At 56.2% G+C, this 25,537-nt stretch overlaps 1 protein-coding gene across 1 annotated transcript in view; it reads left to right on the top strand.

Annotated features, from left to right (window-relative positions):
* The window catches only part of RXRA (retinoid X receptor alpha), a 102,524-nt gene that overhangs the window by 42,543 nt on the left and 34,444 nt on the right, over window positions 1-25,537 (top strand). The window lies entirely within an intron of this gene.

Here is a 25,537-nt window from a genome sequence, read left to right on the forward strand (position 1 = left end):
AAAGCTCAGGAAACTCCAAGCCCTGGCACTGCAGGAGGCTTTTCCCCTCCCAGGAGCTGGGGTGTGAAGCTGCCAGGCCACGTGTGAGCAGAGAGGCTGCTCCACTGTCCCCTGTCCTGTGGGGACGTGGCGTGGCAGTGGCAGAGCTGGCAGCACCGGAGCAGCAGGGACCTGAGAGATTAATAATGGAAGCGCTGGCATCCGTTTTAGATTAGCGAGAGAAAGCTCAGTGCCCATCTCGCCCAGCATGTAACTTTAATGCCGAGATAATGAGCAATGATATTTATTTGTAAGAGATCTGGAGATATCGCTGCCCAGGGAGCAGCCAGGAGCTGCCAGAGCCCTCTCCAGCCCCGCCGTGGCTGCTCCCGGCTGTAACCCAAGCGCTCCCCTCCGCCCAGCTCGCTTTTCACGCTCCAGCTCCGTTCACCCAGCGGGACACGTGGGCTTACAGGGAGCCCTGGCTAAGATTTGCTGAAGCTGCTCGTGATTTGGGCTCTTGTGGTGAGGAGATGTTGGCCTTGCAGAGGGGTAGGAGCAGCCCCTGGTACCTGCAGGTCGAGCTGCCAGGACAGGGTTTAAACCCATCTGGGAGCCTGCTCCCTGCACTGCCCCTTGGAGCATCGGGATGCGCCCAAGGGGGATGTGGGGTGATTTCAGCTGAGCTGGAGGGGAGGGTGGTGTGAAGAACCTGCGAGCAAGAGCTTTCCTCCAGCAAGCCAGTGAGATTTTGGGGCTGTTTTGGGGAGTTTGGGAGCAGACAAAAAGTCTGTTTTGTCTTGCCTCCTCCTGTCTGTGTCCACGGGGATGTTCAGGGCAGTGACATTTGTGCTCTGGGGAAGCAGTTGTGTCTTGTGGGTGTTTGGGCTCCCTTAGACATCCCCCAGGTTGGGAACAGGGCTGTTCCTGCTTCCCTGTCCCAGCGTGGGTTGGTCTGGGAGGGTGAAGGATGCCCAACGTGCTGTTGTGTAACTGGCCAGCAGACAGGCTTAGGCTGCCTCTGGCAGGTGGGTGTCCCTTCCTTATTAAGCCATCCCCGGGGTAATTAGTGTGTTAAAGCCTGATGAGATAATGCCCCATTATTTTTGTGCTGTTGGGGGATTAGGAGCAGCGGGATTTCTCAGCGGCTTTATCTCCGCTCAGCTCCCAGGCTGTACTGCACGTTTGCGGGTGGGCTGGAGCACCTGGGCATTCCTGGCACCGGGCATTCCCAGCACCTGGGCATTCCCGGCACTGGGCATTCCTGGCACCTGGGCATTCCCGGCACCGGGCATTCCCGGCACCTGGGCATTCCTAGCACCTGGGCATTCCCGGCACCTGGACATTCCCGGCACCTGGGCATTCCTGGCACCGGGCATTCCCAGCACCTGGGCATTCCCGGCACCTGGGCATTCCTGGCACCGGGCATTCCCGGCACCTGGGCATTCCTGGCACTGGGCATTCCTAGCACCTGGGCATTCCCGGCACCTGGGCATTCCCGGCACTGGGCATTCCCGGCACTGGGCATTCCCAGCACCGGGCATTCCCGGCACTGGGCATTCCCGGCACCTGGGCATTCCTGGCACCGGGCATTCCCGGCACCAGGCATTCCCAGCACCTGGGCATTCCTGGCACTGGGCATTCCCGGCACCTGGGCATTCCCGGCACCGGGCATTCCCGGCACCAGGCACTCCCAGCACCTGGGCATTCCTGGCACCGGGCATTCCCGGCACTTGGGCATTCCTGGCACCTGGGCATTCCTAGCACCTGGGCATTCCCGGCACCGGGCATTCCCGGCACTTGGGCATTCCTGGCACCTGGGCATTCCCGGCACCGGGCATTCCCGGCACTGGGCATTCCCGGCACCTGGGCATTCCCGGCACTGGGCATTCCCGGCACCTGGGCATTCCCAGCACCTGAACATTCCCGGCACTGGGCATTCCCGGCACTGGGCATTCCCGGCACCAGGCATTCCCGGCACCGGGCATTCCTGACACTGGGCATCCCCATTCCCGGGGCTGCGGGCACGGGGAACCCGGCACGGGGGGCTGCTGGTGCAGAGGCTGTGCAGGGAGGGATGTCCTGCCCCATCCATCACAGCCAGCAGGCGACACTTCCAAATAAACAGGGAGAGGTGGGTGGTGCGCTCAGGGGCGGGAGCCGGGGGCGTCCCGGGAGGCTTCTCCCGTCGTTTATGGCCGGGACAGCACGGAGCTCTCGGCTCAGCCTCTGGAAGCTGTTCGCTGTCACGCTGGCGTGGGCTGGCGTGGGGGCTGCAAGGACAAACATGCCCCGAGTGTCGCTGCGGTGACACGAGCGGCTCCCGGGCTGCCCCCGCCCTTCCCGGGAGCCCGGCCAGGGACACCCTCGGGATGCTGATGGAGCTGGCGTTCAGCCCCGCCAGGGATGCTCTGGTGAAGGGGTTGGGTGACTGAGAGCAGGAATGGAGGAAAATGTGTTTAATGAGATGGGGCCTGGCTCGGCGGGGCTCCCCTCCTGCTGCCACCCCCGTGCAGCCAGCCCCAGAGCCACGGGGATGGAGCTGGCACTGGGGCAGGGATGGAGCTGGGACTGGGGCAGGGATGGAGCTGGAACTGGGGCAGGGATGGAGCTGGTATTGGGGCAGAGCTGGAGCTGGTATTGGGGCAGGGATGGAGCTGGCACTGGGGCAGGGATGGAGCTGGTATTGGGGCAGGGATGGAGCTGGCACTGGGGCAGGGATGGAGCTGGTATTGGGGCAGGGATGGAGCTGGTATTGGGGCAGGGATGGAGCTGACACTGGGGCAGGGATGGAGCCGGCATTGGAGCAGGGATGGAGCTGGCAGTGGGGCAGGGATGGAGCTGACACTGGGGCAGGGATGGAGCCGGCATTGGAGCAGGGATGGAGCTGGCACTGGGGCAGGGATGGAGCTGGTATTGGAGCAGGGATGGAGCTGGCAGTGGGGCAGGGCAGCAGGCGGGCTGGACGCGGGCCAGGCTGCACACTTGATCCAAACACAGCTGGAGCTGATCTGATGAAGTGAGAGGTTAAGAAGAGAGCATCTGTTATCTAAAGGGGACACAGAGAGGGAGACTGTAAGCTCTTTATTCCCCCCACCCCACCCCCTCTGTTCAGTGCATCATCTCTGACTTTATTTCTTTGATTTATTAAGGAAGCCTGCGCTTCCGGGGCTGTAATTAAGTGCCACTGTGTGAGCTTTTGATAGTGCATGAATGATATAATGGCTCGCACGGTTGCCGTCTGCTCAAGTGCTTCAGGACCGAGATAAGCGAGCAGGGATCCCTCCTGCCCGTCAGGGAGCAGGGCTGAGTCACTGCGGGGGACAGAGGCAGGGGAGGATGCGGGAGCCACTTAGCCCCGTGGTGGGAACACGGCTCAGGAGGGCATCCCTGACCCGGGCTGGGAAGGGAGGTCACATCCCCTTGTGAAATCCGTCAGAGCATCTTCACAGCTGCTGGAGATCTTCACATGGGCTTGTTGTGCCTTGTGCAGGAGGTGGAGAGGGCACCAGGGACCCTCAGCCAGCTCCTGGCTGCTCCGCGGTGCCATCCCAGGAGCAGCTGGTGTCAGCATCCCCAGCGTCCTGCAGGTTCCCTCTGCTGCCGGAGGAGTTTGCTGGCAGAGCCTTGGTGTGGAGCCAGGGGCTGGGGAGTTCTGGACCTGGAAAAGGGCCAGCGCTGGCAGGCTGGAGGTGCCACACTGGGGCTGTGTCACCCTGTCACCCTCCCCTCCCTGCAAGGTGTCCCCCTGCACACAGGGTAGGGCTCCCAGACAGGGTGGCATTTGCAGGCGGTGTTCCTGTGGTGCCAAGGGAAGGGTCTGTTCACATTCCTGCCTGCCACAGTGGCTCTGGCCATGGTGTCCCTGTCCCTGTCGGTGTCCCAGGCCCTGCTGGCACCTGGCAGTCTCTGCTGTCTCTGGCTTTCCCCCAGGGCTCAGTTCTGTTCCCAGGGTGGCTGCTGAGCGTCCCTCTGTGCCCAGCAGCGCTGCCCTGCCCCGGCACCCACCTCACCCACGCCTGGGGTTTGGGCAGATACAAATTTCTTTTTTCTATAAGGAACATTTTTGATACATAAGCAGGATTATTTCTGTGGCTTGGCCAGCAGCCACAGGAGGAACAAGCTCAGGCCCTGGAGAAGGTTTCAGCTCCTGGCTGAGGGGAGGAGGAAGAGGAGGAGGAGGAAAGGATAAAAAAGCCCAACCCTACATGTAAATAAACTTAAAAATAAAAAGTGACAGAGATTATTTGCTGCTTAATGAACTAAAATGTCCAACCTCCCACCGAGCAGCGACATTGTTTATAAACTACAGAAAGGGCTTTATTTTAATGGGCAGTAAATCCCATTCATCCCCAGCCCTGGCAGTGCGGAGCGTGCGGGATGAATAGGCTGGCGCTGGACGCAGCCTCCTCGCTCCCGTGGCTTCTCCAAGGGGAGTTTTTCCCCCCTTTTCCCACATTTGCTGTTTTCCTCCTTTCCCCCTCACCCCTAATCCCCAGCACCGTGCTGATAACGGGGTTATCTGGCCAGGAAGAGAGGAGGAATCCGTCCCTGTGCTCGGCATGTCACATCCGCTCGCGTTTGTTTATTCATTTGAGAAACGCTCCCCCCCTCCCTATTCTGTCCCTGGGTGGCAGCTGGAGAGTGGCCCGAGATAATCACAGCCTTATTTTTTATTTATTCCTCTTAAATAAAGCCTCCTGTAGCCTGCAGGCAGATTTTGTGCAGTTGCCCCCGTCCTGTGCTCCTTACTCTGCAGACAGGGTGTGATGTCCTTGGAGCAGAGCCCTGCTCCTGCAGCTGATCCCACTGAGGATCCCCTCGCAGGGAAAAGGGTTTGGGGTGGGGACAGCCCCACTGAATGTGCCAGTGGGGCAGGAAGGACCTGCAGCCAAGCAGGAAATGCAGATCAATATTCTGTCCTGGGCAGAGGATTGTGGAAAATGGAAATGGGAGCATCTGAGATGGGGGTGAGGTTTGGGTTAAAAATGATGGCAGTTATTGCTCCAGGTTTGGAGCTGCTCAGGCCTTGCAGGACACGTGGCTGGCAGTGGGAAGAGCAGGTTGATAAATGTGGATTGGGAATCTTGAGCCACTGGGAGAAGTTGGGAGCTGGTACCTAACATAGGGAGCATGGTCAGGTCAGGGGGGAATTTCAGACATGCCTGACTTCCCCAGCACCTCAAAAAACTCCTGGCCATAACTCATAGGGTGATGTACTCCTAAGGCAAGAAAGAAAATAGTAACTTATCTATTCCAGCTTGGGTTTAATATCCATAATCTGCCATTAATCAAACCAGAGCTGTAAGATCCTTACTGAGGCCTAATCAGTGCATAATGGATTATCTACAGGAACTAATAAAAGGTAATTATCTATGCTTTGCAAGTTCCAATTACTGTACTTATATGATCAATTAATTCTTGTAACAGTTTCCCAGGTGCCATTTGTGTGACAGCGTTAGGCTGACTGCAGCCAGAGGCTCAGTGCCTGCCTGGCTGCAGGGGTGCCAGCAGGGATGCAGGGATGCCTGCAGGGATGCAGGGGTGCCAGCAGGGATGCAGGGGTGCCTGCAGGGATGCCAGCAGGGATGCAGGGGTGCCAGCAGGGATGCAGGGGTGCCTGCCTGGCTGCAGGGGTGCCAGCAGGGATGCAGGGGTGCCTGCAGGGATGCAGGGGTGCCTGCAGGGATGCCAGCAGGGATGCCAGCAGGGATGCAGGGGTGCCAGCAGGGATGCAGGGATGCCTGCAGGGATGCAGGGGTGCCTGCAGGGATGCAGGGGTGCCAGCAGGGATGCAGGGATGCCTGCCGGGCTGCAGGGATGCCAGCAGGGATGCAGGGGTGCCAGCAGGGATGCAGGGGTGCCTGCCTGGCTGCAGGGGTGTCAGCAGGGATGCAGAGGTGCCAGCAGGGATGCAGGGATGCCAGCAGGGATGCAGGGGTGCCTGCCTGGCTGCAGGGGTGCCAGCAGGGATGCAGGGGTGCCAGCAGGGATGCAGGGGTGCCAGCAGGGGTGCCAGCAGGGATGCAGGGGTGCCTGCAGGGATGCAGGGGTGCCTGCAGGGATGCAGGGAGCAGCGGGTGCTGCCAGCAGGGACGCTGCCTGGGATGGCTTGAGGCTGAAGGAGAAGAGGTTTAGAGGAGATAGGAGGAAGGAATTCTTTACTCAGAGTTTGATGGGCACAGGTCGCCCAGAAAAGCTGTGGCTGCTCCATCCCTGGAGGTGTCCAAGGCCAGGTTGGACGAGGCTTGGAGCAAACCTGGGATAGTGGAGAGTGTTCCCTGCCCATGGAGGAGGTGGGACTGGATGAACTTTAAGTTTCCTCCCAACCCAAACCAGATCCTTTAATGTGGAGAGCAGCAGATGCTGGTGGCAGGGATGTCACCCCGCCTACACAGCCACCCCGGCACATCCCAGTTCCTGCCCTGGGAAAAGCCAGCTCCGTGCAGGGAGCTGAGGCACAGCCAGGGGCTGCCCTTGGAGGGCTGTGCAGGGTGGTCCTGCCCCAGGCACAGCCCCTCTGGCCCGGGCTGTTCCTCCCTGGAGCAGGAGGGTTCAGCGCCCGCTCGGCCCCGTCGGTCACTGCACGGCCCTGGGGACATTGCCCCGAGCTCAGCATCACCTCGGGGACCCCCAGTGCTCCCTTCCCATGCCCCCAGCACGGCCAGAGAAGCAGCTGGCTCCACTCATCTCCTGCTGCCTGTCCCTCTCTGCCTTGCAGAGTCATCGCAGGGTCTTAAAGGAGGAGGAAATATTCCAGCAATGTCTGCGCAGTGTTAGGGACGGCTTAAAACGACAACGAGTTCGAGACACTTGGATGAATTTGAGACACTTGGCTGTGTCCACTCGGGGCCCAGCATTGTTGTGGGTAATTTGAAGCAGATTGAGCAGATCTGAGGGTTCTGCAGGACCCGGGATGGGGAATGAAGGGAAACACCATTCCTGCCATGCTGGGTGGAGCCCCGGAGCCAAATCCTCACGGGCTGACCTGGACACCTCCTCAGGGTGCTGCAGCCCTGACTCGTGACTCAGCCTCTGCTTCTTCCTGCTCTTTTGGGGGACTTTTTTAATGTTCTGGGGCTCAGCAATCCAGTGTCACCTTTTGGGTCAGGATATGTTTTGGGCTCACTCGGATTTGGGGTGCTAGAGCCAGGTCCTGCCCCTGAGGTGGCCCTGCTGGGACATGGGGATGTGTCACCCCATCCCTGTCCAATCCCTGTCCTATTGAACCAAACCCTTACTGGGAACCCAGGCCTGAGAGGGGCTGGGAAGGTGTTGGATGGGTTTAATGAAGTTCTCTCAAGATCTGTTCCAAATCTGTTTCGTTTGATTTCAGCCTTTGCAGAATTTCACATCAATACAAAGGAGCAGAAACAAAAATTGTTTCAATACAAAACTTGGTTTTTTTTCTTAAAAACAGCTGTTGACATGGGATCTTTTGAGAATTTCCATTGTTACTTCCCCCAAGCATGAAATCAATTCATCTGTGTAAGTCCCTTTTCTGGGAACAATCCTGGTTTCATTGACATTTTTGGTTAACACAGAAAATAACCAAACCCACAAAAAAAAAAAAAAAAAAAAAAAAAAAAAAAAAAAAAAAAGGGAAAAACAACCCCCCGAAGCCCTTCTACTTAAAAAAAAAGAAACTCCTCTCCCAGCTCTCCCAGTGCCCAGGATACAGCCAGTGCTTTGTTCCCAGCATGGGTGATATTCCCAGCCTGCTCCAAGCTGTTCTGGATGGGGCCGGAGGGGAAGGGATGTTTCCTCCTCTCTGCTCTCACACGAGCTCTGGGACACGATGGTTTTGGGGGAGGATGTCTCCATGGTGGCCAGAATTTCCTGTCTTGGTGTGACTTGGGTGTTTTGGGCATTCCTGGAGCTTTGCTGAGTCCTGGGATGGGGAGATGGATGCAGGGTGAGGCTTTGTGTCTCCATCCCCTGGGGCACTGAAATGGCAGAGCTGAGGACAGAGAGCAGCTCCCAGTGCAGCCCCCTCCTCTCCCCTTGGCTGCAGGACTGTGCCCAGCTCTGTGCTGGTGTTCTGCACCCATCCTTGCCCTCTGCTGGCTCCTGGCACCGTGCCCTGCTTCCCTTGGTTTGGTTTTCCAAGCCTTGGCCACGCGTCCAGCCCTGCTCAGTGGGGAGGGAACGCTCTCCGTGCTGCTGATGCTCCCACACGCAGTCCTCAGCCCCAGCCTCTTCCACAGCTTCTTTTCTCTCATTTTCTTTCTTTTGTTTCATTCCTCTTTTATTTTTTTTTGCCCTTTTCCCCAAACAAGCCACCGCAGGCTCTTTCAGACATTCCCCTGCAAACTATTCTCCCACTCCCACTGCCCCATCCCCTTCTGCTCCTGCTTTCTGGTCTTGGCTGGGTGTCTGGGCTGTAGGGACCAGGTCTGGGCACGCCAAATCCCTTTCATTCCCATTTCATACCTTTGATTCCAGCTCTCCAGCCTCCCCTGTGCAGACGTGACTCCCTGCCCGTGGATGTGCTGTGAGTGGGGTGGGTTTGGAGCTCAGCACCCACCCTCTGGCTGATTTACACCTTCCTGGGACAGCTCATCTTGCACTGAGTTCCAAAATGAGCTTGACAGAGTCGGGTGATGCTGGCCAGGGGCTCAGGCTCCTGTTGCAGGGCTCATCCCTTGGTTCCTGCCCCAGCCTGGAGCTTCAGATCCCCCAGATTCCCTGTCACAGCCGGGTGCATGAATTTCACCCTTCAGATTGCTCTAATCACAGGTCCTGGTTGATAAAAGCCCCATCAGCCCCCTCTGGCAGGATTTGTGCTGTGTGGTTTCACAGGGTGTGGGCAGAGCCGCTGGCTCTGGCAGGTGTCGAGTGGCACCAGTGCAGATCAGGCTGGGAAATGCCACCCTGGGTGACAGGGAACCACTGCTGAGATGCTGCCTGGCAGTGGGAAAGGCCAGCAACTGTTTGTCAGGATTAGGAAGCGCGTGGCTTGGCAAAGCCTGGCTTAGCAAGGGCCGAGGCAGATAGACGCGTGTTCCCAGACCAAATCTGTGTTTGTTTGCTCGCTTTGTTTTAATTTCAAGCTGAAACCTCTTCCCTGTGGTTAGACCCTCCCGGCTAAGCAAGTTTTAGCACAGGGAAGTTGCTGGAGGAAGGGAAAGGATGCTGGATGAGGCGTGAAGTGAGAGCAACCGCTGTCACCACAAACACTTCCCAACCTCTGGGAACAAAACCATCGGGTTTTTTTTTTTTCTCCATCCTCTCCATTCATCCCCTTTTCCAGTGCATTATTTCCTAAGCCAACATTGCTGCTTTTATTATTCCTGCTCATTGTTTAAATAGCACCAGAGGTGTACACAGCGTTTTTGAAACACTGGGGAAGAAAAGGACCTTTCTGACAAAGGGAACTGTGCTAATTTAGGTGATTGTGGTAGAAATAATCAAGGCTGAGAGGGGCAGGGAGCACCACAGAGCAGAAGGGTGGCCTGGAGCGAGGTCCTTGTGCTATCTTTCACCTGGGAATAGGAATTCTGAGCTTTAGGAATGTGGGTGATGGGAGAGGCATCATCTCCCCCAGACACAGCTCTTGTGCCAAGGGCTTCCAAAAGGAGAGGAAAAAACAATCCCAGACTTGTGGCACCCGGTAATGCACTGACCCAATTGTGCACTGCTGTGTAAGGGCAGAGAAATTCCTTCCTGACCCTTGGGCTCATCAGCCCATGCCCTGAAGCATGAGATTTGATTTTCTTTATCTGGCTTTCCATAATTGCAGATGCCGTGGTCGGTGCTCCCCGTATCCCACCCGTCGGAAGCAGCATCTGCTGCCTTTAACTCAATGGACCTTCTCCTCTGGGAGTTCCATCCCGAGGCTTTGCTGGGAAGTGCCTGGAAGGAGGGAAGGATTGCTGGTTCCATCAGCATTCCCAGCACTGGGGTTTTTTTCCCAGTCTGGTGGCTCAGCTGGGCAGGGCAGGTGTCCCCAGAGCCTCGGATAAAGTACTGAACATTTGGGATTTGTGTGCGTGCCCATCCCGAAAGAGTTAAAGGCTCTCGCCCCTTCCAGCCTGGGGAAGTGGAATTAGTCACAGCCCTCAGGAGAAGAGCTGGCCAGGTTATAAAAATGACAAACGAGCAGGAATCAATAATGAAGTTAGTGTTTTCTGGGAATGCTGGGCACGAACGGAAAAATACATCAGTGTGGGTGGCGGGTGCTGGGATGAGCTGCCCTGTCCCTTGTATTGTCCCTTTCTCCTCCCCATCATCTCTGAGCCCCCTGGCACCATCCACAGTGGGAAGGTTGTGCACACCAGCACCTCCCTGGGGTTTTTGGTTCCTCTTGGGGCAGAGCTGGTGCAATTCCAGCTCCCTCTGGGTGCTCCTTCAGCACGGGATGTCGGGAATTGGGGATTCCAAACGGTGCCCCCAGTGAAGCTGAGTTTCTGCTTAATCTTCAGGATACAGGGGAGCATTCCCACAGCAGAGAGGGAGCACTGGAGGCCACGTTTCCTTTTCCAAAGGGACTTGGGCATGTCTGGAAAGGAAGCGGCCTCCTAATTAGATGGCTTGAAAATCTTTACCACCGCTCGTTACAAATACATTCATCATCCCCTATTGAAAGAACCACGCTGCAAAAATGACATTATTATGATTATTATTATTTATAGTGTAGATATGAATGAGCTTAATCCCTTCCTAGCCTGGGCTGGGTTCAGAAAATGACCCAACATCCCAGTGCTGCTTCTTGGCCCTGGTGTCACCTGGGTTTTGTGCAGCTAATTTGGGATGTCTTGGGAATTTGCAGCAGTGCTTTAAGGTGGGCAGCCTTAAAATGTGTAAAGGAGGGGAAAAAAGTGGCCCAGGGGTGTAAAATAAGAGGTGGGAGTGAGGGGGTGATACCTGGCAGAGGTCAGTGCAGGCAGGGAGTGGGGAAGGCTGGGATGACAAGAGACTGAGCTGCTCCAGGGGAGCAGGAGGTGTCTGCACAGCGTTCCAGGGTTGGTGGCTTTCCCAGGGTATTAACACATTTCTCTAATTAATATGAACTTCCTTAATCAGCCCTGGGTTCTGGTTGAGCTGGCTGGGCGTCCCACGCCCTCCTTTGGGATGTGGTTTCTCTGGGAGGCAGTGCCTGGTGCCTGGAGCTCTGTCACAGCCACGAGGAGCCTCAGGGATGGGTGGCAAAATGCAGATCTTGATCCATTGTGGTTCTTCCCCGCCTGTGGTGGGCTGGGTGACACCCAGACCTTGAGGAGCTGTTGGAGAGCAAGGGGTTAATGGAGGCTGGAGGGGAGATGAATACCTGGGAAGAATTACTAAGGAAATCAGTGCTCTGGGATGCTCACACTGCTCATTTTTAAGGCGTTGTCTCCATCACCACTTTCCAGTTGGAATTGGTGGGGCCAGTTGGACCAAGTGGGCTCAAACCAGAAGCTCCCACTCCAAACACCCCACAAACCCCCCAAACTTAAAAAATCCCAGAGCAAACCAATCCCACCCCCTCACTGCCTGGATGGAGTGAAGCAAGACCGGGGAGTGAAGCATTCCCAGCCCCTCTTTGCCATCAGCTGGGCAGGGACAAGGTGTGCAGTGTCCTGCTGGGATGGGATGGTCCTCAGGAACACCGTGCTGGGATCTCTTGCTCCCACAGGCAGCTGCCAGGACCTGCCTGAGGCACAATCCCACTGCCAGCACCTGCCTGAGGCACAATCCCACCTCCTATGGCACATCCAGGCTCTTCCACAACCACGGATCCATTGGAGCCACGCCGGTGCAAGGCAGCCTCCCTGCCTTGGGTCCCTGCCAGTGCCGAGAGCTCTGCCCAGTGCTGGTGGCACTGGTCCAGCCCCCAGGCTAATGAGGTGGCTCCCAGTCCCAGTTAATCATTTTCCAGGGAGCTGTGCGGGCTGTACCCGGGTCCCTCGCTCTGCGGACACGCTGCGGTGCGCTCGGCTGTCGCGCTCTCGCCCCGGAGCTGCCGCGCTGAATGTTTTGCAACAGAAAACCCCAAACCACATGAAAGCAGCCGAGTTTCGTGTTTCATTGTAACCCCGAATTCAGGTCTGCCAGGAGTCTCAGTAGTTTTACAAACCTTTCCCACGAACCTGCAGTCAGAGCTGTCGTTGAGCCTGTTTTGATGCAAACCCGGGCGCGACTCGGGTCGCGTTTGAGGTTTGTGCAGATGTGAAATCTGAAGGGTTTTGAGAGGAAGGAAGGAGGGAACCCAAACAACACGTCAGGGTTGTGCTTGCAGTGAGTCCTGCTCACATCTAGGGCCAAGCTGTCATTCCTTGGGGACCCAGGACTGTGGCACCCCTGTTCTCCACACTGAGGGGTGCTCTTGGGGATGCTTTGAACCAGCTTGGCAGCATCACCCCCCAAACCAGTGCTAGAATTTGATAAGTGCTGGTGCTCTGAGCACCCTGGCTCTGGGGAGCCACCCAAGGACCTTGTGGCAGCTTATCCCAGTGTCTGTCACCTCTGGGGCTCCTTTGGAGTGGCTGTGGGTTTGCTTTAAGAAAAACCCAATGAAAGCCAGTGGTGTGCAAAGATGCTCCAAAAAACAAATGTCGGGGTGGGGATGGGGCTCCCCCTGAGCCACGCCTGGCACACACCCAGCCCTGCCTCTGGATTCTGTGCGTTATTGGATCCACCCGCGGATCGCTTTTTCGGCAGCGCCGGCTTTCCTTTCTCCAGCAATTTCCTGAAATAACGTTAGGGAAATGTGAAAATCTTGAACTTTTGAACCTCCCCGGAGGACGGCAGGAGGAGGGGACGCCCGCCTCCTCCCTGACGTTTATTTTGGCTACAGGGCCTGGGGATGGGGAGGAGGGGGCTCTGCAGGCCGCAGAGGAGCCGGAGCAGCGCTGCCCCTTATTAATTAATGACTTTCTCATCGGTGGGTCACGGAGGCGAGGAAGGCAGAGGAAGTTTTCTTTTGCTGGCAGATGCCGGGGAGAAGGGGAGTGCCTGGGCTGGGTGGCCAGGGCAGGGGGTGACACTCGGGGTGATGGATGGGGCCGCGGGATTTTCGCTGGGCTCTGGACACGGGCAGAGAGGAGCAGAGAAGGGAAGGGGGATAGGCTGTGCCTGGGAAGTACTTTTCCCTCTGATGAACTTCAGAGGAGTATAAATCACTGCCAGGCTGCAGCTGCGGAGCATGTGACGCTGGCAAATTAATGGGCCTTTGGAAAAGCGGCCATCACATTCCCCTCCGGCCTCTTAAAGGCACCGCCCGCCTTTCCAGGGCTGGGAATGGGGAGCTGGGGGGTCAGGGCTGGACTGGGGGAGCCTCATGGTCCTCCCTGAGTGAGCTGGGTGTGCCCATGGAGATGATCCGGCGTGAGGGCCCTGTGATGCTCTCCGTGGTGCACAGCTCGCCATGGTGCACTCAGTCCATGGTGGATTTTAATCCATGGTGCACTCAATCCATCATGGAACTCAATCCATGGTGCTCTCAATCCATGGTGCACTCAATCTATGGTGAATTTTAATCCATGGTGCACTCAGTCCATGGTGGAATTTAATCCATGGTGGATTTTAATCCATGGTGCACTCAATCCATCATGGAACTCAATCCATGGTGCACTCAGTCCATGGCGGATTTTAATCCATGGTGCACTCAGTCCATGGCGGATTTTAATCCATGGTGCACTCAATCCATGGTGGAACTCAGTCCATCATGGAACTCAGTCCATGGTGGAACTCAGTCCATGGTGCACTCAGTCCATGGTGGATTTTAATCCATGGTGCACTCAGTCCATGGCGGATTTTAATCCATGGTGCACTCAATCCATGGTGGAACTCAATCCATGGTGCACTCAGTCCATGGTGGATTTTAATCCATGGTGCACTCAATCCATGGTGGAACTCAGTCCATCATGGAACTCAGTCCATGGTGGAACTCAGTCCATGGTAGAGCTCAATCCATCATGGAACTCAGTCCATGGTGGAACTCAGTCCATGGTAGAGCTCAATCCATCATGGAACTCAGTCCATGGTGGAACTCAGTCCATGGTAGAGCTCAATCCATCATGGAACTCAGTCCATGGTGGAACTCAATCCATCATGGAACTCAATCCATCATGGAACTCAGTCCATGGTGGAACTCAGTCCATCATGGAACTCAATCCATCATGGAACTCAGTCCATGGTGGGCTCCTGCTCCTCTGCCCGTGGACAAACAGGTCCAAGGTGCTCCTGAGACTGGTATTTTTGGGTATCTGGCAGGGTGTGGTGTAGTGGTGCCTCTGCTCTGCTCTCACCTACCCAAGTTTCGTGCACACGAGTGGAGGATGGAGACAGATCCAGGGCACCCAAAACCTTGTGGTTGGAGTGTTGAATCTGTGTCAGAGGTGGCTGAGCCCCTGTCTGGGGCCAGCAGGGTGCTGTGGCAGGGGACCTTGGAGCATCTTTGTCACGGTGGCACCAAGAGGCCACCACGTGTCAGGGCTGGGCTTTCCCAGCCATCCCATGCAAACCTCACAGGCAAGCTGCTGGAGACTCTCCAGCTCATCCAGGGTCTCCAGGGCCACCAGGAGAGCCCATCACACCACCTTGCTCCTCTTCCTCTCTCTTTAAAGCAGTGGTGGAAGAGGGGGAGAATCCAGTGCTGCAGCTCCTGCCCAGCGCTGCTGGAATGTGGGAGGGGGAGGGAGCTGAGGCACCAGCCCAACAGTTAAAAATTACTAACTACTTCCCTAATATAATTAGGTTTCCATGCAAGCAATTGCCTTAATTGCCAGAGGGATGTGGGGCAGTGCAGGGGGAGCCAGGCTGGGCTGGCCCTGTGCTGCTGCTTTGGTCAGTGCCTCATGTTCTGCTCCAGCTGGAACAAGGGATTTGTGGGGGGAAGATAGTCCCAGGGATGCCCCAGTAAGGATTTGGCTGGGCCAAAAATAAATAAATAAAAAAAAAAAAAAAGTGCTTTGTGAACATGATGGGGCTGGAAGCAAGTGGTGGCAGTGTCACTCTCCTTGGATGGGTTTGCTGGAAGATGAGCTCAGATTCTACCAGGACATGCTGCAGTTTAAATTCCTGTTTATTTTTTAAGTGCTGTTGGAGGCAGGGAAAGTTAGGCAGGCAAAAAAAAAAAACCCCAACCAAACCAGAGGCCACTCCGTGATTTATGCAGCAAAGGAGATAAGTGGGGATTTAAGGAGAAGGGAATATATAATTGAGACGAACGTGTAACATGAGCAGGGATCCAAACAGAGAGATTGTAATCAGAAGTGTGAGGAGAAGCTGGGGTTTATTAATGAAACGTCTCATCCATTTGTCAGCTGCAGAGGAGCAGCCTTTCCCAGCAGCTGGAGGGGGCGGGCGTGGGGATTCTCTCGGTGTTCCCGGTGCAAGGATTGATGCTGCCATCTTCCTGCCCTGCTGCTCAGCCTGGAGGTCCAGGCAGGATTAGGGGAAGTCTGTGGTTTCTGGGAGGCTGGATGTTGTTGTTTTCCTGGCTGGAATGTGCCCTAGGACTCAGGAGCTGGGGGAGCTGCTCGGCAGGGCTGAGAGCCGCCCGAGGAAGGGCTTGGTGGAGCCTGCCTCCAAGTCCCTCATCTTCCTCATGCTCCCCCTGGTTCCAGTGCTTGGCTGCCCTGCAGTCCCCCTCCCCTGGCTGCTGCAATGCCCAGGCACAGCTGGGAGGTGCTGCTGACCCCGTCCCACAGCCCTGCTGTCCCCCAGAGCTTGGACAACCCCTCTGTCCCAGCCTGGGGGCTGCAGCCTGCTGCAGACACATCTCACCCAGCTTTGGAGGAGCACTGGGAGCCGTGGGGAGAGCATGGAGCACCCAGCTCCAGGGCCCTTAGTGTCACATTTCCAGGAGCTCACATGGTTTGCCCTGTCTGTGGGGGCTCTGCTCTGTGTTGTGGGGTCTGTGCCCTGGCTCACCAAGTGCCTGTTGTTGGGGTGACACCAGGAGAGGTGACACCAAAGCCTGGTGAAGCCACCCTATTTCTTGCCCCACTCAGTCCCTTTTATCCCTGGTGCAGTCACCCTATTTCAGTCCCTTTTTTCCCTGCCCAGCCTTGCCTTTGGGGCCTCTCATCCATTGGGGTGGGACGATGTTGCTGGCGGTGCCCGAGGGGTTAACCCGGGGCTGTGCTCAGCTCTGGCAGGGGAACGCTGGGGAAAGGAAGGGAACATTTCATGAAGGGAACATTTTCGTGAGGGGTCCTTCCCCTTCCCAGGCCCTGGCAGTTATCTGTGGGCTGCCAGAACTCCTGGAACGCCGAGCCCCGCTGGACATTGACCCGTCCGTGCCGAGCTCAATTAGCTGAGGCTATCTGATTGGACTTGGTGCAGCCTAATTAGCTTTGGACTCGAACCAGAAACTTAAACCCAAAGGCAGCTTGCAGGCAGCCCATCCCTTGCTGCTGCCTGCCTGAGGGAGGGAAAAGCTTTCCCAAGCCTCCTCTCTCTGGCCTGGGAAGGGAGAACAACCCACCCAGCCTGCCTGCCCATCCTTCCGGCCACACAGCTGGAGCTGAGGGGGCTCAAACCTCCCCTCGTGTCCAAAACGTGTTGCTGATCCCCAGCAGGTCACATAAAACCAAAGGCGGCTTCTTCCTCTTGGAAAGAAGTGCATGGCATCTTGTTTCCAGAAGGAACTTGGTTTTTTGGGAGGGGATCTGACTCTGCCTTCACTGTCTTGTCACACACCTTCCTGTGTAGCACCCCGTTCTCAGGCTCCTTCTTCCTCCTGGACTGCAGCTGAGGGTCACAGGGTGGGTGCTTTGTTCCTGAGAGAACTGGCCACTCCAGAGGGTGCTCCAGTCATCAGTGGAGACGTGGAGGAGGAGCTGAGGTGGGAAGGGATGGCTGTTTTGGGACCCTGGGTTGCTTCCCCCATTGGGGTTTCCAGCTCTGTGACCATTAAAATGCAAAAATGCTACTGGGAAGGGATTTCTGGGGGTCTGTTGACCAGCTTCCCACCAGGCATGGTTCTGAGAGGTGGAAAACAGCATTCCCATGGGCTGCTCCCCCAGTTCCCAGCAGTGAACCCCTCTGGACGGGTGGATAATCCCACTTGGATGCTCATGAGATGTCCCCTGGGCAGATGACACCTTCGTGCCCATGCCAGGCTTGCTGGGTCTCAACTGAGGGATGGAAAAATCCACGTGGCCTTGCCATCCTCCAGCACCCCCTAAGGAAAAGCACCAGAGCTGGCTTTCTGGAAAACCAGTAAGCAGCCTTGGTTCTGCTGGTCAGTGTCTTTGCAGCTTTGGTGTCTTGGGCTGCCAGCTGCACGCTGGTGGTGAGCACCAGCCCAGGCCCCGCTGGATCAATTAAAGCCCATTATGCCAAGTGAATGACTGTAATTATCTCAAATCTGGATTAATGTGCACGCACAGCACCGTAATGCAATCCGCCTGCCTGCTTGCTTGCTTTGTGGGCCGTTGTTCCTAGGAGCCAGGAGGAGGCAGGGATCCACAGTTTATGGCTGTGTCTTCCTCCTCCTCCTCCTCTTCCTCCTCCTCTCACCTCCTTCTGCTGGCTCAGACCCGAGCATGGAGCTTGGCCCATCCTGTGGGATCTCTAAAAGCTGTGTGGGCTCTCAGTGCTGAGCTCAGGTGGGAGCAGAGGTGATGGGGAGGTGCTGCCAGTCCCCAAAATCAGCAGAGCGAGGGTGGATGCAGCACATCCTGCACCTCCAGGACTCTTTAACAAGTGAACAACTCATTTTAGCCCGTGGATCTCAAAGCCAGTGGCTGGGAGAGCTGCTGGGCTGCTGCACTCTTGGTCTTTAGGATTTGGCTCATCCCAGATGTGCCAGAGGGAGAGCACAGGAAGCTGAGGGTTGGGAGCTCCTGTTTCCCAGAGCACTCAGCATCCTTCTGGCTGCTTTGTGCTTTGCAGAGGGATATTCTAGAGCTGAAGGGAGCAGGTTCCACAGGAGCAGAGAGCTTGGCTCCAAAGCCCCATCCACTCTCCCTGTCCCTCCTCCCTGGAGCCCAGCGTGGGGCTGTCCCCAAGTGTTGGGGACCGTGGTTGGGGTGAACTGGGGCAGTGCCTGATCTGGGCTCTCTGATGGGCACATGCCCCGTGTGTGGCTCGTTCCTGGGGTGGCCTGGGGGATCTCCAGTGTGAGTGGAAGCTTCTCCTCTTCCTGCTGGAATGAGCCTGAAGCTTCCGAGCTCCCCACGAGTCTCGCTGGATCCTGCTTGGATTTCCATAGCTCGGAGCCCAGCACCCCCTCAAGGGCAATTAGATCACTTCCAATTTGCCCGTGAGCCCATAAAACTGCCATTGAATGTAATTAAAAGGCCATAATGAGCTCCAGCAACCTGTGGGACCGCTGTGCTTGGGCTCTCACCGTGCTCTTTTCGGGGCCCGGGATGGAGCCAGCGGGGCTGCAGGGAGGATGAGGAGCTCCCTGGGCAGCACGGGCAGGCTTTGGTGACACCGGGGTGCCACCATCCCCACACTGGTGATGCCCCTCAGGGAAGAATCCCTGGGAGCACCCTCTGTTTTTGTGGAGCAGAGGGAGCATCTTCTCCTGCAAGTTTGGCTGCACTGGTGCAGTTTGGAAGCTGGGAAGGGACGGGCAGGTCCGGTCACCTCTCGGCATGGCCTGCTCCAGGCTGTGTTTGGGAAGGTTGGGGACAGGGGACAGTTGCAGCAGTGGTGGCTGAACCCTTGTCCTTGGCAGTGGAGTCCCCCAAACCTCCCTTTTAGGGTGCCTGAGGACACCCAAGGAGCTGGAGAGATGCAACCCCCAGCAGGGTTTGCCTGGGAAATCCCAGCCCTGCCAGATTTGGGACAGAGAGCTGGGCTGGAATTCTGGCTGGGTTGGGGGCATCACTCCCCTGCCCCAGGGAGGGGCCAGCCCTGCTCCGAGCTGCTTCTGCAGAGGGCTCTGAAGAGCTGCCACGTCAATCCCTTGCTGAGCCAGCCCCTGGCAGCCCTGGCAGCAGCACTACACTGCCCCTATTATGGGCTGGCCCTGCCGCGGGTTCCCAGCCAGTAAATTAGGGGCAGTGACTGCAGAACAGAGAGCATTGTGAGAGCAGGGCCAGCGCCGGCCCTTGAGGGATGAAATAGGAGCCTGTAATTTCTCAGCACTGTTGTGACATCTTTGCACAAGCGTGTGATTGAGTCACATTTGCTTTATCAGCAGAATCCTTGTTTGCCTGGGTGCACCCTCCCCCTTCCACCCAGCGCTGCCAGGGTGGGGGAGAGCTGCCCGCTCCCCTCCCCCTGGGCTTCCCTGCTCTCTCACACTTCCCATATGGCCTGCTCCTCACCCTTCCTGCTTTTCCCTTCTCTGCCTTGCCCCTGGAGGCTGCCCTGTCTGCCTGGGGCAGGGGTGGGGGTCCTCCATGTGGTGGGAAGGTGGTTTGGGATGCGGTCCATGGTTTGGGATGGGGTCCATGGTTTGGGATGGGGTCCGTGGTTTGGGATGGGGTCCGTGGTTTGGGATGGGGTCCATGGTTTGGGATGGGGTCTCTGGTTTGGGATGGGGTCTGTGGTTTGGGATGGGGTCCATGGTTTGGGGTGGGGTCCGTGGTTTGGGATGGGGTCCTTGCAGGGCAGGAAGCCAGGAGTGCAGGAGGAAGGGACGTTTCCTCCAGTGCCAGGGCAGCTCGTGGGGACAGCAGCTGCTGTAAAATTCCCCTTTTCAATCCTTCCCCCTCGGAGATGGGGTGGCCCCTGCAGGCTTCCAGCTCTGCCGCTGCTCCAGGGGCAGGGTGTGATTTTAGCGGGTTCCTGAGAGGGTGGGGGGGGGTTTGTAAGGGAAAAAATCCAAAATAAGCCCCTGTGCTGATGCTGGGCACACTTGTTCAGCCCATGGGGGCTGTGTGCCCCCTCCTCCATGGCAGCTCTGAAGCATCAGGAGCAGCTATCTCATTTTTGGGAGATCCTGTGCTGTGGGATCTCCAGCCCCCCTGTGCACCAGGGGTCCAGCAGGTGATGGGGTGAGTCAGGGGTGAGGGTCTCCCAAAAGCACCACATGGTGCTGTGATCCAGATTGCCAAAAAAGTGGGATTTTCTCCAGAGAAGAGAATAAAACAGGATAGAGAGGAAGAACAGACACTGGAGCTGCAGGGACAGAGGCGACCCAGGGGGGACAGGGATGCTGCTGGCAGCTTTGGGGTGGCTCCCACTTGGAGGAGCCCCCGTGGCTGAGCAGTGGGATGCTTTTGCACTCCCCCTTCTCCCTGTGGGCAGAGAGCAGAGGTTTCCTGAGTGCTGAGCAGGAATTCTGGCCGGGGAGGGAGAGGCTGGCGTGCGGAGCGCGGTGGAAAAGCCGCTCGTGGGTGCCGGAACCTCACGCCAGGGCCCGTCAAGCTGGCAGTGAAACGCTGGCAGGAGGCAGCACCACTGCCTGGCAGCACGCAGAGGGAAGCTGTGGAATTCCTCCAGCCCAGGGAAGGCCCTGCTGCTGCACTGGAACCCCAAAAAGCAGCTCTGCTGCTGGCTGGGCTCGGCGGAGGTGCCGAGCGGCGCTGCGGGAAGGTTTCGGGGAGAGCTCGGAGCCAGAGGTGAGAAGCTCTGTGGCTTTGAGGTTTTAGTTTGGTCAAAGTGAAACCTGCTGGGAGGAGGAACCCACCCTGTGCAGATTGCAGCTGAAACTGAGTTTCTCACTGCCCTCCAGCAGCTTGAACCACCACGGCATCACCTGGGGAAGGTTCTGAGTGTGGCTGGAGAAACTCTCCCAAATCTCAGAGCAGATTCCCGAAGAGAAAACTGCACGTGGTGGTTTTGAAATGCCTGCAGGAAGAGATTTCTGCCCCATGTGCAGGGTTTGGGGGGGGTCTCAGAGGGATGTTCTGGGGTTTGTCTTTGTACTTGAGTCCAGAAATGTAAAAAGAAAAATCAATTCCAGTTTTTGGTGAAATCAGAGCTGCTCAGCAGTCTGCATTCCCATGCTCCTACATCCCTTTGCCTGTAGCTGTGGAAAAGACACTCAGAAGGGATTTATGGATGAAACAGCTGCATCTTGTGACACCTTGGGGTGCCCATTCCCAGGGATTCCCGGTGTGCTCGGAACAAAGGAAGTGTGAGAGGATCAGTTACCTGTCCTCACTGGGCAAAGTGCTTTAAATGCAATTTAATTTGCTTGGATTTGCCACAGGCTGCTGTTTATTCCTTGGATCCATGGATGAGTTTTTGGTCACATCCCTGCGTGTGCCCAGCTCGGGCACTGCCAGCTCCAGGGCAGCAGCCCCTGCTGGAAGGAGGAGAGGCAGCTCTTGCTCCATCCCCCGTCAGTTCTCAGCTGTGCCGCTGTGAATTGAGAGCAAACTTACTCAAGATTGTAGGCCAGGGGCTGTTTAAATTCCTCCCCGAGTTTGTGATCAGGACAAAAGTGAGGACCTGACCTCTTGTGGTCACAGCATTACCATGGCCATTTTCACGTGGAAACCACAGTCCTGCCAGGTCCTGTTGTTCTGTTATTTACCACTCATCCCCTGGGTTGCTGTGGGGAAGAGAGAGAAGAGGAAAAGGGAAGCCTCCATTATTTGGGGTTCCTTGCCTGGAAAGCACGTGAGATTCCCGAGCTGCTTTTGAGGAATGAAAGCAGAAGGACGCGAGTTTCCACTGCCGAGTTCATTTTGGTGTGGGGTCACCCAAGGAGGAACGTGGGGCGCTGCCTTTACCCCACCCACGTGCATTTGGGGTGAGGATTTGGAACCTGGGCACCCCCAAAGTGATGCTGGAGAGCGGAGGAGGAGAAGGAGGAGGAGGAGGAGGAAGAGGAGGAGGAGGATGTTGGCAGAATTCTGATCCTGCTGCTGGTCCTGCTCCCCTCCCAGCCTGGCCCTGCAAAGCCCTGTAACACCAAGAGCTGACTTAAGGAAGGGAGTGGCAACCCAAATTTAGAACTTCCTGCTGTTTAATACCCAGAGTCGATTTGCTTTCTGATTAAGGAGGAAAAGGTGCTGAGGGAAAAAAAACCCCAAAAAAATAAAGAAAAGCAGAAGCAGGGGATTGTGAGTGACTTCCCAAATCTGAGCTGGTGTCAGGGCCAGGCTCTTGGGCTGGTCCTGCAGTGGCATCTCCTGGTGCAAACCCCTCTGATCCCAGTGGATTGGCTGTGGGTTGTGTCCTAGGTGAGCAGCTCTCCTCAGCTGCAGAAAAACAAAGCTCAGGGACTCTGTTTGTGCCTTGAAATATGTTTCTTTTAACTTGCCCTCGCTCAGATGTGAGTGCTGAGCCACCGAGCTGCTGAGTAAACTCCCAGGATATGCCAGAAAAGGTTTTCCAGCACAGCTAGGTCACTGTAGTTTTACTGGCAAAGCCTCTTAGGCATAAATGAAGATTATTCTGGCGAAAGCTTATGCTGGTACACTTTATTCCAATACAAATGAGCTATCCTGGGGAAAAAAAAGCTCCTCTGCACGTTGGAATTGTTTCTGCTCTGGGACATTTTGTGGTTTAGAAATGTTAAAATCACAGCCCTTGGTGATAGTGCTGGATCAGCAAAAGCTGCTTCAGCTGCTGCAGACGTGCCCTGGGCAGGCAGCAGGACTCGGAGTGACACTGGGTGACAAAATGCCACAGGGAAGGGCTGGTGGCATTCCAGGTGTCCTGGAGGTTCTGGCCTGCCCACCTGGGGGGCATCCAGCCATGGATCCAAGCTGGAATTTTGTGCTGAATGCCAAGGGGATGGAAAAGAGCAGGGGAGGTGCCCACAGGTGTTAGGTACAAATGTTTTACCACGATTTTTTTGCCCCTTATTGAAAATTATCGATAATATTCTAATTATTATCATGGTTGTGATAATGGCAGAAGAGTGCTGGCTGAGGGAGGGGTGATCCAGCAGCTGAGATCTGCCCTGGATTTTGGAACTGGCAGGATCTGTTCCCAGCTTTGGCTCTGGTTTGCTGTGTGACTTGGGTGAAGGTGACATCAGTCTGTGCCCTTCTTGTGCCATCACTGTCTGCTTTTGGGGCTGCTGCTAAAAACCTCTAGGAGGTAGGAATCCATCCCAAAGAGATCTTGGAAAGACTGAGGGAAAGGGATGAGCACCAGAAACACAAAACTCAGGCTCCTCTGCTGGGTCTGGTGCCCAGGGGATGGCTCCTGGTGTGGGAGCCCTCACAGGGCTCCTTGCAGCCATCCCTTGCACATGGATCATGTGGCTCTGCCCTAAATGTCATATTCCTTGGGAAAAAAATCCCCATCCAAACTCTGTGGCTGGCGGGCTCGTAGTTTGGAGGAAGAAAAAGAGCTTCACTGCAAATTCTTCAGCTGCTGACGAGCTCTGGTTTCTGATCTCCCGACTGCCATGGGGCATCTTTGGGGACAGACAGAGGTCGTTGTGCTAAAACAAAGGACACACACAGCAAATAGCTGCAGTTGATGGGTGTGACAGAGGGGAAATGCTTTCAGAACTTTTTTTTTTCCCTATTTTTTTTTTTTTTAATTTAGAAACAGGCAGAGAGTTTATTTTGGTCAAGAGATGGTCACACACAGCAGCTTTAAATGGCAGAACTCCTCGAGGAGAAGGAGCAGTCTCACACTGCTCCAGCTGAAAATGCCTTTGGGGAGATGCCTCCTCTGTTTGCTGCACTCCAAGTGGTGCTCATCAGTTTGGGAATTTATTTGTGTCTGTTAAGGATGTTTCCTCAATCTAGGCTTTTTTCTTTTTTAAATTGATCTTTTTTCTGTAGCATTATTTCTGCAGTCAAGATCCTTTAGGGTCCTTGTGATGGGGAATTGGGCAGACTCCCTATATCCCACTCCTGATGCCCATCTCTCCACCTCAAGTTATATTTTCCCCAAACTCCAATTCCCTCCAGCCCTGGGCTGAGTTTCCTCAAGTGGACATTTTTTGCTAAGTTTAAAAACCGTATTTGCTTGCTGGATGTAAATGTTTGCCATTGCTGCTGCTGTCCCAGCAGGGTTTTGGAGCAGGGAGCGTTTGGATGAGGAGTGGAAACCTCCCAGTGTCCAAGAAGTTCATTGGAACTTTTGAGTCCTGATGCTCTGCAAAAGTTCTGGTCTGGTTTAGATTTCCCAGTGTGTGGCCGAGGGGTTTGGGTATAAACACATCCAAATGTGGCTGTGCCTCCCCACATCTCCCTGTTCCACACCATTATCCTCTCTCCTCTCCTCTCCTCTCCTCTCCTCTCCTCTCCTCTCCTCTCCTCTCCTCTCCTCTCCTCTCCTCTCCTCTCCTCTCCTCTCCTCTCCTCTCCTCTCCTCTCCTCTCCTCTCCTCTCCTCTCCTCTCCTCTCCTCTCCTCTCCTCTCCTCTCCTCTCCTCTCCTCTCCTCTCCTCTCCTCTCCTCTCCTCTCCTCTCCTCTCCTCTCCTCTCCTCTCCTCTCCTCTCCTCTCCTCTCCTCTCCTCTCCTCTCCTCTCCTCTCCTCTCCTCTCCTCTCCTCTCCTCTCCTCTCCTCTCCTCTCCTCTCGCTGTTTTTCCCTGCCAGGACCTTGCTGGGTGCTGGTTATCCCATTTTTGTGGCTGAGTGGAGCTGCTGAGGTGACGTGGGACGTTCAGGGAGCCCCCAGGGTTTGGGATTTGGGGAGAGGTGCCTGTCCCACACGTGCTTTTCTCTCTGACGTGCTCCGGCAGGCGCGGGCGCCGCCAGTGACCCTCCTGTGACCTCTCCTGCCTTCGATATTCCGGATCTTTTCTAGGGAAGGACTCTGCTCTGCTGCCTTCCCTCTGCACGGGTCAAGGGCCTGCTTCCCTTGGATCTGCTGATCCCTGAGGGCATCCCTGCATCCCTCCAGGCTGTCTGTGAGCTCCTGGATGGCACTGGGGGCTCTCCCAGCCCTTTAAAGACACCAAACCCGGAGCTCTGGGAAGCGCTGTCCCGAACCCCGGGAGCAGCCCTGGAATCCTGCAGGAATTTCCTGGGGTTCCTGTTGTGCCTCCCTCGCGTCACCCGGAGCTTGCTCTGTGTCAACATCCTGGGGCCAGGCCAGCCCTGGGGACAGCAGCACGGCCCAGGGGGGCCTTTGGGGTCACACGGGGGATACTGGGGATGCTGGGGGCAGCACTGGGGTGCTGGGGGCAGCACTGGGGCTCTGGAGTCAGTGATGGGATTCTGGGGACAGCAGTGGGATTCTGGGGACAGTGACGGGGTTTTGGGGGCAGCGGTGAGGTGCTGGGGACAGTAATAGGATTCTGGATGTAGCAGTGGAGTTCTGGAGGCAGCAGTGGGATTCTGGGGCCAGTGATGGGATTCTAAGGGCAGCACTGGGATTCTGGAGGCTTAAATGGGACTCTGGATGCAGTGATGGGACTCAGGAGGCAGCAAAGAGATTCTGGAGGCAGCAAAGAGATTCTGGAGGCAGCAATGGGATTCTGGAGGCAGCAGATGGGTTCTGGTTGCATAAATGAGACCCTGGATGCAGCACTGGGGTTCTGGAAGCAGCAGTGGGATGCTGGGGGCAGTGATGGGGCTGTGGCAGCAGCAGTGGAATGCTGGTCCCACATCTTTGCTGGGGTCCCACATCTCCTCCTCCTCCTCCTGGGGTTTCCCCACCAGGATCAGGGATCTCCAGGGAAGGCTCCTGGGGCTGTGCTGCTGTGGGTTCAGCGTTTCCCGCTGTGTGACATCCATGTGCTGACTGCTCCACAGTCCTGGGGACACAGCTGATCCTGACGGGTGCAGGCGACTGGAGACAGAA

The sequence above is a fragment of the Prinia subflava genome, chromosome 12 (assembly GCF_021018805.1).
Source record: "Prinia subflava isolate CZ2003 ecotype Zambia chromosome 12, Cam_Psub_1.2, whole genome shotgun sequence".
NCBI lineage: Eukaryota > Metazoa > Chordata > Aves > Passeriformes > Cisticolidae > Prinia > Prinia subflava.